Source organism: Thalassophryne amazonica, chromosome 2, assembly GCF_902500255.1.
Source record: "Thalassophryne amazonica chromosome 2, fThaAma1.1, whole genome shotgun sequence".
Classification (NCBI taxonomy): Eukaryota; Metazoa; Chordata; class Actinopteri; order Batrachoidiformes; family Batrachoididae; genus Thalassophryne; species Thalassophryne amazonica.
Genome location: NC_047104.1, coordinates 92927914 through 92941236, shown reverse-complemented (window position 1 = coordinate 92941236; position 13323 = coordinate 92927914).

Here is a 13323-nt window from a genome sequence, read left to right as displayed (position 1 = left end):
TTAAACTGCTGGGGGGTTCCCATGATGCACTGAGTGTTTCTTTCTCTTTTTGCTCTGTATGCACCACTCTGCATTTAATCATTAGTGATTGATCTCTGCTCCCCTCCACACCATGTCTTTTTCCTGGTTCTCTCCCTCAGCCCCAACCAGTCCCAGCAGAAGACTGCCCCTCCCTGAGCCTGGTTCTGCTGGAGGTTTCTTCCTGTTAAAAGGGAGTTTTTCCTCCCCACTGTCGCCAAGTGCTTGCTCACAGGGGGTCGTTTTGACCGTTGGGGTTTTTCCGTAATTATTGTATGGCTTTGCCTTACAATATAAAGCACCTTGGGGCAACTGTTTGTTGTGATTTGGTGCTATATAAATAAAATTGATTTGATTTGATTTAATTGCTGTTTGTATGTGGAATGTGAGTGCGGAAATCTCGTTGTAATGACAATGATAATAATATCTATCTATCTATCTATCTATCTATCTATCTATCTATCTATCTATCTATCTATCTATCTATCTATCTATCTATCTATCTATCTATCTATCTATCTATCTATCTATCTATCTATCTATCTATCTATCTATCTATCTATCTATCTATCTATCTATCTATCTATCTATCTATCTATCTATCTATCTATCTATCTATCTATCTATCTATCTATCTATCTATCTATCTATCTATCTATCTATCTATCTATCTATCTATCTATCTATCTATCTATCTATCTATCTATCTATCTAACTACAGTTGGTGAAGACTTGGGTGTTAACGTCGTGTTAAAGTCCGAACAAAAAGCTGAAAGAGATCTATCTGGTTGTTGCTCCAAGGAGAGCGGCACGCTGAGCAGGGTCTGCGTATATACAACCCCTGGCAAAAATTATGGAATCACCGGCCTCGGAGGATGTTCATTCAGTTGTTTTAATTTTGTAGAAAAAAAGCAGATCACAGACATGACACAAAACTAAAGTCATTTCAAATGGCAACTTTCTGGCTTTAAGAAACACTATAAGAAATCAGGAAAAAAAATTGTGGCAGTCAGTAACGGTTACTTTTTTAGACCAAGCAGAGGGAAAAAAATATGGACTGTACTCTTTAGGCGGTTTCTTACAATTCAGTCACAGACGCTGACTCCAGTTTCCTCCCATTCGTTCCTCATTTGTTTTGTTGTGCATTTTCGATTTTTGAGACATATTGCTTTAAGTTTTCTGTCTTGACACTTTGATGTCGTCCTTGGTCTACCAGTATGTTTGCCTTTAACAACCTTCCCATGTTGTTTGTATTTGGTCCAGAGTTTAGACACAGCTGACTGTGAACAACCAACATCTTTTGCAACATTGCGTGATGATTTACCCTCTTTTAAGAGTTTGATAATCCTCTCCTTTGTTTCAATTGACATCTCTCATGTTGGCGCCATGATTCATGTCAGTCTCCAAGGTGTGATCACTCCTTTTTAGATGCAGACTAACGAGCAGATCTGATTTGATGCAGGTGTTAGTTTTGGGGATGAAAATTTACAGGGTGATTCCATAATTTATTCCTCAGAATTGAGTGAGTCCATATTTTTTTCCCTCTGCTTGGTCTAAAAAAGTAACCGTTACTGACTGCCACAATTTTTTTTCCTGATTTCTTATAGTGTTTCTTAAAGCCAGGAAGTTGCCATTTGAAATGACTTTAGTTTTGTGTCATGTCTGTGATCTGCTTTTTTTTCTACAAAATTAAACAACTGAATGAACATCCTCTGAGGCCGGTGATTCCATAATTATTGCCAGGGGTTGTAGCATTCACATTATTCCTTAACACTTCCTATTATTAATACACCTATGCTCTGTCTTGCTTCTATTGACATTTATTCATTCTCCATATACCTTTCCAAGCTCACTGCAGCCTACTAAAAAATGATCAACATTCCAACAGTAACACCTATTCATCTTTTTTATAGTTGTGTTAATTTCATTGTTATAAATCTGTCACACTTCCTTATTCACGATTCCACATTATTCAGCCTCTCTCTTTCTCTCCCTCTCTCTCACTCTCTCTCTGTCTGTGTATGTTCATTAGCGCCTCAAAGCACTCTCTCCACTCCCTTTTCACACCGGGCCAACATAAAGTTGCATCATGCGGCGTCATCACAATGCCGAGTTAATGTAGCCTAACGCCACAATATGCTGATGGATGCAAAGGGTGATGCGAAATGGACGCAAAAAATTAAACATGTTTTAAACAGTTGGTTTGGCCATGTTTAATTTTTTTCATGGATTTTTGGCGTAGAGCACTGGATGCAGAAAGGAAGTAGTTTTCACACAAGTTGAGGCAACTTTACAGTACTTAATGTGACTGGATGCCACACCCACACAATACCACGCTACCAAACGCCAGTTTATGATTCCTGCTGTGCTCCATTGTTGCCGAGCTATAAATCACGCAGGATTGTTGATGACCTTTCTATATTGTAAAACAATGCAGTAACTATACTGCTCAAAAAGCACATGTGAACAGTTAAAAGAAAAAAAATGCTCATTACAGCCTGGCTGCAGCTCCTTGGCGCTCTCATCTCCTCAAGTTATGTTAAATAAAGTCCACTAACTCCTGCTCACAGACCGATCGTCAGCAAGAGAACATGTCCACATCCAGTATAACTCCGCACAGAGGACATCTCCACTTCTCCTCATGGAGCACATCTCCATGTCCACTCACGGCCGGCTCGTGCGCGCCATTGCCAGCTGCAGCTCCGCGGTCACTGGAAGAATGACAAACTAGAAAAGAAATCACAGAGCACACCTGCAGCGCTGCAAAAGAAGAAAGATAAACTACAAGAGAAATCAGAGCGCACACCTGCAGCGCTGCACAAGAAGAAAGATAAACTAGTACAGAGCGCACACCTGCAGTGCGGCACAGGAAAACAATAAACAAAAAGACAAATCAGATAAGAGAAATCAGTAATAAAACCCATTAACTCCTGGAAATAATACATTCTGACTTTTTCCAATGTATCAACTCCATCTGCGTGTCCAGGCAGTCTGGAGCCAGGCTTCTCCTTCCTGCTGTGCTCAACTCATGCAGACATTCCTGCGTATTAAGATACATTTAACACACTTTCCTCACTTGTCAGCATATTTCCATCTGCATCCTTTATCCCTCTATCCTGTCCAGCTCTGTCCTTCTGTCTGGTCAACATGTTACATGAAGGACCCCGGACTACAGCCCCCACACGTTCTGGAGGATCACAGGTCCAACCTGTGGGGGGAAATTAAGCTACTTGGGAGGAGTCAATTTTGGTTTGGGTTTTTCCATTTTTTAAATTTGTGTGGGTTTTTCTTATGTCCTCTCTCATTCCTTGGAGAGTGGCGGGTTAATGGCAACAGGGGTTGTGGGGTGGGTTGGATCTCTCTCAGTACTTTAATTTTACTTTTTTGCTGGTCAGCTGTACTGTAGGTTGATTCTCTGTTCTGCAATTTCTATGTATCATAACTAGGCATGGGCCAGTATGAGATTTGGACCGTATGATAGCCGTGGGCAAAAATACCACGGTTTCACGGTATTATGTATAGCTTTAAAATGTGCTTTAACAACATTATGGCTATTTGCATATGACGCGCGTGTGATTCAGGTGCACTAATTGATGCAATGTCTACCACTACGAGCACTATACCACTGATAACTTTAGAGAAAATACCAAAATAATAGTCACTCTTTTAGATATGTAGCATCTGCCCCTGGGAAACATGACTTACTTGCTTAGGGTGAAATGTGGTTGGAATAAGGTCTGGAACTCCGGATGCTCAATACTTGGCCCAGCTTCACCAACAAAGCGCTTGGAATAGATGTATTTGTCCTTCTTGACATGTTTTTGGGAGAAATTTGGTCGACCACAAGCACGACTCAAGTCCACCGCTTGTACTTCTCAGTGGTTTCAAAGATGGGATAAAGTTTACTCCTTCCATGTAATCCTTTGCGGATATCTTGAATCGCTCCATGTCTGACACAGGCCATAGCTATGGTGCTTTGTTGCCACTATTTTTGGCTTGAAGGGCTATTCCGCAGCAAATAAAACGAAAAAGCCGACTTGGTCTTTTTAGATGGAGGGAAAAGTTCAGTGTAGGCTTTGCATCCTTTAGCCATGATGCAGAGCTAGCTAACGTTAGCTGCCTGTTTGTAAACAGAGGCAGAAGTGCGCATCAGGGGGAAGGGCGTCAACGGCTGCCTCCGCTCTGCCTGTCAAGAATTCTCATAATCCACTCATACCGTAGGGATGGTATAACGGAAAATTTTAGTGGTTTTGATACTGTGGCTTTTTAATACCATGGTGTACCGTGAAACCGGTTATCGGCCCATGTCTAATCATAACACTGGCCTTTATTAGTTATTATGAATAATTAAATTTTCAAACAAACACTATTATGTAGCCGCCTCAGCATTACTGGACACTGATCATACTCCTGCAAAGCCCCCCCGCTGCGAACAAATATGCACCCCATCAAGGATCACCTCCTCAAAGCTTTTGAACTGTCAGACGCTGAAAGGGCCAGCAGGCTCTTCTTTCTGCAAGGGCTGGAGGACTGAAAGCCCTCAGAGCTCATGGAAGGAATGCTGCAGCTCCTGTGAAGACACTGCCCGGACTTCTTATGCAGCAACTCTCTCCTCAGGTGCACGCAGCGCTGGCCAACGCCACGATCACAGACTGCTGTGCGCTGGTAGAGGAGGCCAACACATTCTTCCTGGCCAGACAGAACCACAGCATGACAGCAGCCACAGCAGAAGCCCCACACCACACACCAGCACCGCCTGTGAAGGAGCTGCATCTCTCCTCCACAGCAGCGCTCACAAACCGGCTTCTGCACTGTACGAAAACATTCATCTGGTCAAACAAAGTCAAACGAAACGCTAATGTTACAAAAACTAAGCAATGATAAGAAACCGCCAAGAACGACAGCAAAATGAAATATGGATGAATTGAGATTTTCAGCCACATTCGTTCAAATTTTTCAACAGTTTAAACATCCTGACAAAGCGCCAGCTGCAGGAATGAAGCTGCGCGATGATTAAACGATGCCAACAAAGTCAACAAAAGTCCAGATTTCTTGTTTCGTTTGGGCTTGATTGTCCTTCGTTTGTGTTGTGTGACCGCGCCTTTACACAGAGGTCAAAATGTAAAAATGCTTCAGTCATGTTTAAAAATTATACTACATTATTTGTCTGATCATAACGATTCCAAAAAGGTGTAGTTTGAACTATATATGACTGAATGTTCTGGAGTAATGGGCTAAAAACAACACAAATGCTGACAAAGGTCAGTTTCAGCTTGTACAGGGATCAAAAGTTAAAGTTGCTCCATTTTCAGTAAGAAAATGATGCAAATTATTGTTTGGGTTAATGGGGTTCGAAAAAGGAATAGTTTGCACCATCTGTCGTGCTTAGTTATCATGTTACAGGGTAACATAGGTCACAAGTCATAGATCCAATGGACGTTGACCTTGTTTGACCTTTACTTTGGAGACTAAACATTCAACACAGTCAAAACTATTTCATTTATTAATCCTTTTATTGCAACCAATGAATTTTGACTTCTGTGTAATTCTTCACTGACCATTACCTGGCTACAGTTACCACCCTGGGATGGTTATCATACATTTTTGTGTAGGCCATGGTACACTGAGGCTGGATTGTAAGTGTCATTTTGTCACCTTACATGGTACCGATTAGGTCAAAATTGATGACTGGCTCATAGACTATAGTGCAGTGCATTAACAATCTTTCAAGACAGCTATAGAAACTATCACATCAGATTAAGGGCCCCTTCTCACATAACACAAAATTGGGCAAAAGAAGCAGAAACTGGCTGAAAATCCGCAAACAAAAACCTAAACATTTCACCTGCTATCAGGACGGACACACGGTCGGACAAGTGTGCATGATACCATGGCGACGGTATGCTCATGTTCACGTGCATGAACACAGTGCGAGCATGTGGAAAGTCGTGCCCACAGCAGTGGAGCAAAAAAAAACACAATTTATAATACTTAATTCCTGTTATAAAGAGCTGACTTTGCCTCCGCCTAGATGTACACCAGGAAGTAATGAAATGTGGATTACTGTTCTCCCTTTTATGTTTTACATGAATTACCTGATGCGCTTGTCTCACGAAGTGCCGGCTCCCCTCTCATGAACACATCAGCCGGCATGGCGGATCCAGCACGCAGTGATCCGCTGGTGACTGTGTTGCAAATGTGATATGTGTTTTAATTATTACAATGTGGGGAAATCCCACAGTTACACGGGCCTCATGGTGGCATCCAGCCTGGTAGTGCGCTGATGCAGTGGTCAGCTGAGGCGATATGTGCTTTAACTTATTTCCTTGTGAGGACAGCGTGCTGACGTCTGCACTTCACGATAAAGTTATGCGAGATCATATTCTACAAGCTGTGACTTGGGAGCACAGATATCTGAACAGCTGCAGGTTGCAGGGACACGCCCACCTTTGTCTGCAGACCTCGTCAGGTTTATGTATGTATTATTAACTTTTGTCCTGCATCTGTCTGATGTCTGTGTTTTTAATTTAACACCCTGCATGCATGGTCAGGTCCAGCTGACAGTCGGGGGTCAGCTGACAGGCGCCATATGTCCACAGCAAAGTGATCACACATGAATGAGTTCACGCCTTTTCCCTTATTTGTTTTATTTAATTTCCACTCTTTCTGTCTATCATGTAACTACAATTTACGTGGTGGAAGTGACATCACCAGGCTCATTAATTTCACACCGTGCCACACGCTCAGACACTGGCCAGTCCTCATGTGATCGTGTCTGTACATAATTATCAGTATGTCACGAAGGCATCAGAGCCCGCCCACACATGTGCATTATGTGTTCACCAGCTGTGTTGCAGTACACAGGAGTCAGTTGTTCCAGCAGCGCACTGCACTGGACAGCGATCGGACTCCGGGACCCTCAGCCACAGCTGACAATGTTGGCTTCATGGTGTGTGTGTGTGTGTGTGTGTGTGTGTGTGTGTGTGTGTGTGTGTGTGTGTGTGTGTGTGTGTGTGTGTGTGTGTGTGTGTGTGTGTGTAGGGGGGCAATTTGGCACAGTCACACCCATGTGTGTTGCTTGGTAACGCCACACTCATGTTGCACTTAGACAACTATCGCAGACTTGAATGTGGTCTGCACTCTGCTATCGTGCCAGAAGCACGAACAGCCCCGCCTTTTCTAAGTGCCCAGTAAGCAATGTTGGAAGTTCATGTGTGCAGTGGTGGGCACAGATAACCAAAAAATTAACTTTGATAACAGATAATCAGATAACTGAAAAGCTATCTTTGATAAAGATAAAACGCTAAACCACCCAAAAATGTATTGGAAGTTACAGATAACCGATAAATTCCAGTATTATCTCTGGTACATTTGCAACGACTAATAAACTGAATTTAAGTTTTAACACCACAATCGCTTCTGGTAGCATCAAAAGCGACAACAGACCCAACCAATGAGCCCACACTTCTGTCTTTGAACATCTTGCCCCCTGCTGGAAGCTCTTGTTTACTACATCGCTTCAAGCACAGAAGCAAGCTGAGACCAGCCACAAAGCCCAGCTCTCTACCCAATCACAAACGGTCAGCAGTGCTGACTTATGGTTTTGATTTATAAATAACATTAATACCAATAGAATAACTCCATTAATGTCAATTCTGTCATTTGTACAAAGTTAAAATATAACATATATCTTTTAATGTTGAATAATGCACTAATTCTGAGGTTTTGTAACAAGCACAGACAGATCGCAAAGGATTCTGGGTAAAATGTACCTCTGCTAAACACTGATTGGTTCAGTCATTCATTATGTAAACCAACACCCGTTAATGTGACGTGTGTTGTGTGTTGGTGTTTACAGATAAATGTGCTTTTGTAAAATATTCCATTTTTTTTATTTGTAAAAACAGGCATTTTTACAGAGCCCTGGAAGTGTCATCGCAAAATGTTTTGCATGTGGAGAGAATGTGCACTCATTTCATTATATTGTGCACATGTTTTATTATGTTGTAAAACATGCACTCAATATTGTCTTGACACATAAATGTTGGCTATTCGCCCTATTGACGTTTCAAATCCCACAAAACTTCGGAGTGTTCACTGCGCTGCGAGATCTCAGTAACACTGAGAACTGCATTGAGACGCTCTGATCATGCTCCACTTTAACCGCTGCACACAGACAACATTAACATCGCAACATAAAACTATTTTTATATTGTGCCTAAAACTCTTGTGAATACATTCTCTGGGTTTATAGACGTTAGTGTTTATTTTATGTAAACATGAGAGAATCACAGGCTGTCTCTCCATTATTTTCAATGGGAGCTGCTGTGAGCTACAGTCACTTCCTGATCATGTCGTTCTGGGGGAAAGTGAAGTTTTCTCTTTAACATCTTGATTATTGTTCTTTACAACACTGTTTGTCCTCTTTGTTCGAGACTAATATATATAATATGTCTGAAATTCAGTTTGCGTTTATTAAATTCCACGCAGATTAAACGTAACAGACACAGATTATTTGTTATAATTGTTTTAGCAAGTTTTCAGGGTTTCGTGCATGCAGTCTCTTAACGTGATGAAAAACATAAAAAATACATTTTTGTAGTATAATATTAATTTACAACTGTCATCGTGTTGATTCTCTATATGTTTGACTGCAGCGACTCTCTGGCACACAAGGGATTATGGGATATGTCAATAGGGCAAATGAACACTACTGGCCGGTAGATGGCAGTAGACCTTGAAAACTTGCCAAAACAAAATTCCATATAATCCGTGTCTGCTACATTTAAGATGCGTGGAATTTAATAAACGCAGACACAATAACGTCTGTAAACCCAGAGAATATATTCATGAGAGTTTTAGGCACTAGAGTTTAATGCTGTTGTCCGTAGAGCCTGATCAGAGTGTTTCAAATGCATTTCTCATGTCGTGAACGTACTGCGATTACCCTATCCTACCCATAATGCACTGCTGGGCACAGCATATATCCACACTAAAACCTTAAAAATTAGCGCATTACTTTAAAACTAAAACATATATCTGATATTTTCACTTTATAAAACTTCAGACATGACATTAATTTAAATAACTTGTCTGACATTAGTTTGGTTAAAAGTTGAACCATAAGTTAAAATGTATGTCTCTGGATGATTTGGATGATATTGCCCACGTATCAGTATGGGGTTCAAAGAAATGAGTTTGTTTGTTTCTTGGGACCAGTTCTGCAGAGGATAGAGCGGTTTTTTCTTAAAGCAGCTCTTCTCTGTTTTGCAGAGGGTAGAACTACACATCAGCTACGAAACATTTAACAGGTAGGTGCTCAACTGATACCCCCCCCCCCCAATAAAACAAAACTGCACCTTTCAGAGTGGCCTTTTATTGTGGGCAGTCTAAGGCACACCTGTGCACTAATCATGGTGTCTAATCAGCATCTTGATATGGCACATCTGTGAGGTGGGATGGATTATCTCAGCAAAGAAGTGCTCACTATCACAGATTTAGACTGGTTTGTGAACAATATTTGAGGGAAATGGTGATATTGTGTATGTGGAAAAAGTTTTAGATCTTTGAGTTCATCTCATACAAAATGGGAGCAAAACCAAAAGTGTTGCGTTTATATTTTTGTTCAGTGTATGTTTTTACGTCAGCCAAGCTTGAATCCTCGTGCGCATGCGTGAGTTTTTCCACGCCTGTCGGTTACGTCATTCGCCTGTGAGCACGCCTTGTGGAAGGAGTGGTCCAGCCCCCTCATCGGGTTTCCAATGTCATGAAATGACGGAATGATTTGGGCTTTTTTTCCATCAGACGTTTTTCAGAAACTGTTTGAGACATGGAGCTGGAAACCATGCGAAAAATTTATCTGGCTTTTGGTGAAAATTTTACGGGCTTCACAGAGAATAAGGAGTGTTACTACAGCTTTAAGGACGGCTTTAAGGATGCTCGGCGCGGCGTGCTCCGTGCCGCCATCGAGAGGCAGAAACCACCGGATCATTTCTAAACGGATGGCTCTGTGGATCCGAGACCGTCGTGTGCACTTTCTCTGGTTATCACAAGAGCTGGACATCAGTCATTTTCTGGCAGATTTCACTTTTAACAAGAGATTTTGTCATGGAAAGCCGCGTGGAGGCTTCGTGCGTCACGACCGATTCGCTGATCGACCGAGACAAAGAACGCCTCCGTTTCGGAGTGTTAAAGGACAAATTGGGACATGCCTATCTTGGCTTTCAATGCTTACCAGTCCAGTGAGTATCAGAGAAGAGCTGGGCATGTCCCAACTTGTCCTTTAACATGCCGAAACGGAGGTGTTCTTTGTCTCGGTCGATCAGCGAATCGGTCGTGATGCACGAAGCCTCCACGCGGCTTTCCATGACAAAATCTCTTGTTAAAAGTGAAATCTGCCGGAAAATGGCTGATGTCCAGCTCTTGTGATAACCAGAGAAAGTGCACACGATGGTCTCGGATCCACAGAGCCATCCATCTAGAAATGATCTGGTGGTTTGTGCCTCTCAATAGCTGCTCGGAGCACGGCGCGCCGAGCGTTCTTAAAGCTGTCCTTAAAGCTGTAGTAACAGTCCTTATTCATTCCTTAAATTCAGATTTTATCCCACCAAGGTGAACACACTGATATCTATTACGTAAATAACTAGCTATCCATTTAAAGGCCAGTCCTCTCATACCATACATCTGTAATTTTTTTCAATAATACGGTATGATCAATAGTATCAAATGCTTTCTGTAACTCAAAAAAAAAAAAACCTAACAGTGTATTGCTTCTTCTCTATTGCATTTGTAACTTGTTCCACAAAGTCTGTTTAAGCCAAAGAAGTTGTTTGATTTTTTTCTGAAACCATACTGTTCGTTAAGTGTATGATGTTTTTCGATAAAATCGTTCGACCTCTTTACAAATATTTTTTCCAGAATTTTAGAAAACTGTGGTAACAAAGAGATTGGCCTATAATTTGAAAAATGTGTTTATCACCAGATTTAAACAATGGTATCACCTTAGCAATTTTCATTCTGGAGGTAAATTTCCCAGTTATGAGTGACAGGTTACAAATATATTTGAAGGGTTTGATAATACAGTCAATAATGTTCTTAATCAAAACCATATCAAAGCTATCAATGTCAGTGGATTTTTTCCCTTAATTTCATGAACTATGTTAAAAATTTCTTTTTCATCAATTTCTCTAATAAACATTGAATCCAGAATTGTATTAATTAATTTACAGTTGTCCATTGAACACTTTGCCGTAGTTACAATTGAGTTTGATAAATTTTTCCCAACATTAACAAAATAATCATTAAAATAATCAGCAATAATTTTATTTCCTTTTACAATTTTATCAGAGTCTATATAAAAGTAAGATGGATAATCTTTAACAACTTTTTTCTTTTTAATGATTTCACCCAAGAGCTTCCAGGTTCCGCTAATGTTAGTTTTATTTTTCTCCAACAAATCGCAGTAATACTGCTTCTTACACAATTGCATAATGTTTGTTAATTTATTTTTATATGTCTTATAATTCCTATCGGCTTCATTAGTTCTAAATTTTAAAAACTGCTTATACAATAATTTTTTCTTTTTACTTGCATTCGGGAGTCCCTTTGTTACCCAAGGTTTATCAGTCCTTTGTGTATCTCTGGTTTTAGGCACCCACAGACAATGTTTATCATACAGATTAGATACAATAGAAATAAATGATGCATATGATTCATCAACATCATCACAATAAATTTCACACCAATTCTGGCGCAATAAATTCCTTCTTAGGTTCTCAATATTAACATTAGTTCTTTTCCTAATAAAATGTACAGTTTTTGTTTGGTGCATGCTGTCCACTGATGACTAAAAAGTTACAAAAACTGGCAAGTGATCACTGACATCGGAAATAAGTATTCCACCTGTTATATTTTCTACAATAGCATTTGTTAATATGTTGTCAATGAGTGTTGATGTGAAATGACGGAATGATTTGGGCTTTTTTTCCATCAGACGTTTTTCAGAAACTGTTTGAGACATGGAGCTGGAAACCATGCGAAAAATTTATCTGGCTTTTGGTGAAAATTTTACGGGCTTCACAGAGAATAAGGAGTGTTACTACAGCTTTAAGGACGGCTTTAAGGATGCTCGGCGCGGCGTGCTCCGTGCCGCCATCGAGAGGCAGAAACCACCGGATCATTTCTAAACGGATGGCTCTGTGGATCCGAGACCGTCGTGTGCACTTTCTCTGGTTATCACAAGAGCTGGACATCAGTCATTTTCTGGCAGATTTCACTTTTAACAAGAGATTTTGTCATGGAAAGCCGCGTGGAGGCTTCGTGCGTCACGACCGATTCGCTGATCGACCGAGACAAAGAACGCCTCCGTTTCGGAGTGTTAAAGGACAAATTGGGACATGCCTATCTTGGCTTTCAATGCTTACCAGTCCAGTGAGTATCAGAGAAGAGCTGGGCATGTCCCAACTTGTCCTTTAACATGCCGAAACGGAGGTGTTCTTTGTCTCGGTCGATCAGCGAATCGGTCGTGATGCACGAAGCCTCCACGCGGCTTTCCATGACAAAATCTCTTGTTAAAAGTGAAATCTGCCGGAAAATGGCTGATGTCCAGCTCTTGTGATAACCAGAGAAAGTGCACACGATGGTCTCGGATCCACAGAGCCATCCATCTAGAAATGATCTGGTGGTTTGTGCCTCTCAATAGCTGCTCGGAGCACGGCGCGCCGAGCGTTCTTAAAGCTGTCCTTAAAGCTGTAGTAACAGTCCTTATTCATTCCTTAAATTCAGATTTTATCCCACCAAGGTGAACACACTGATATCTATTACGTAAATAACTAGCTATCCATTTAAAGGCCAGTCCTCTCATACCATACATCTGTAATTTTTTTCAATAATACGGTATGATCAATAGTATCAAATGCTTTCTGTAACTCAAAAAAAAAAAAAACCTAACAGTGTATTGCTTCTTCTCTATTGCATTTGTAACTTGTTCCACAAAGTCTGTTTAAGCCAAAGAAGTTGTTTGATTTTTTTCTGAAACCATACTGTTCGTTAAGTGTATGATGTTTTTCGATAAAATCGTTCGACCTCTTTACAAATATTTTTTCCAGAATTTTAGAAAACTGTGGTAACAAAGAGATTGGCCTATAATTTGAAAAATGTGTTTATCACCAGATTTAAACAATGGTATCACCTTAGCAATTTTCATTCTGGAGGTAAATTTCCCAGTTATGAGTGACAGGTTACAAATATATTTGAAGGGTTTGATAATACAGTCAATAATGTTCTTAATCAAAACCATATCAAAGC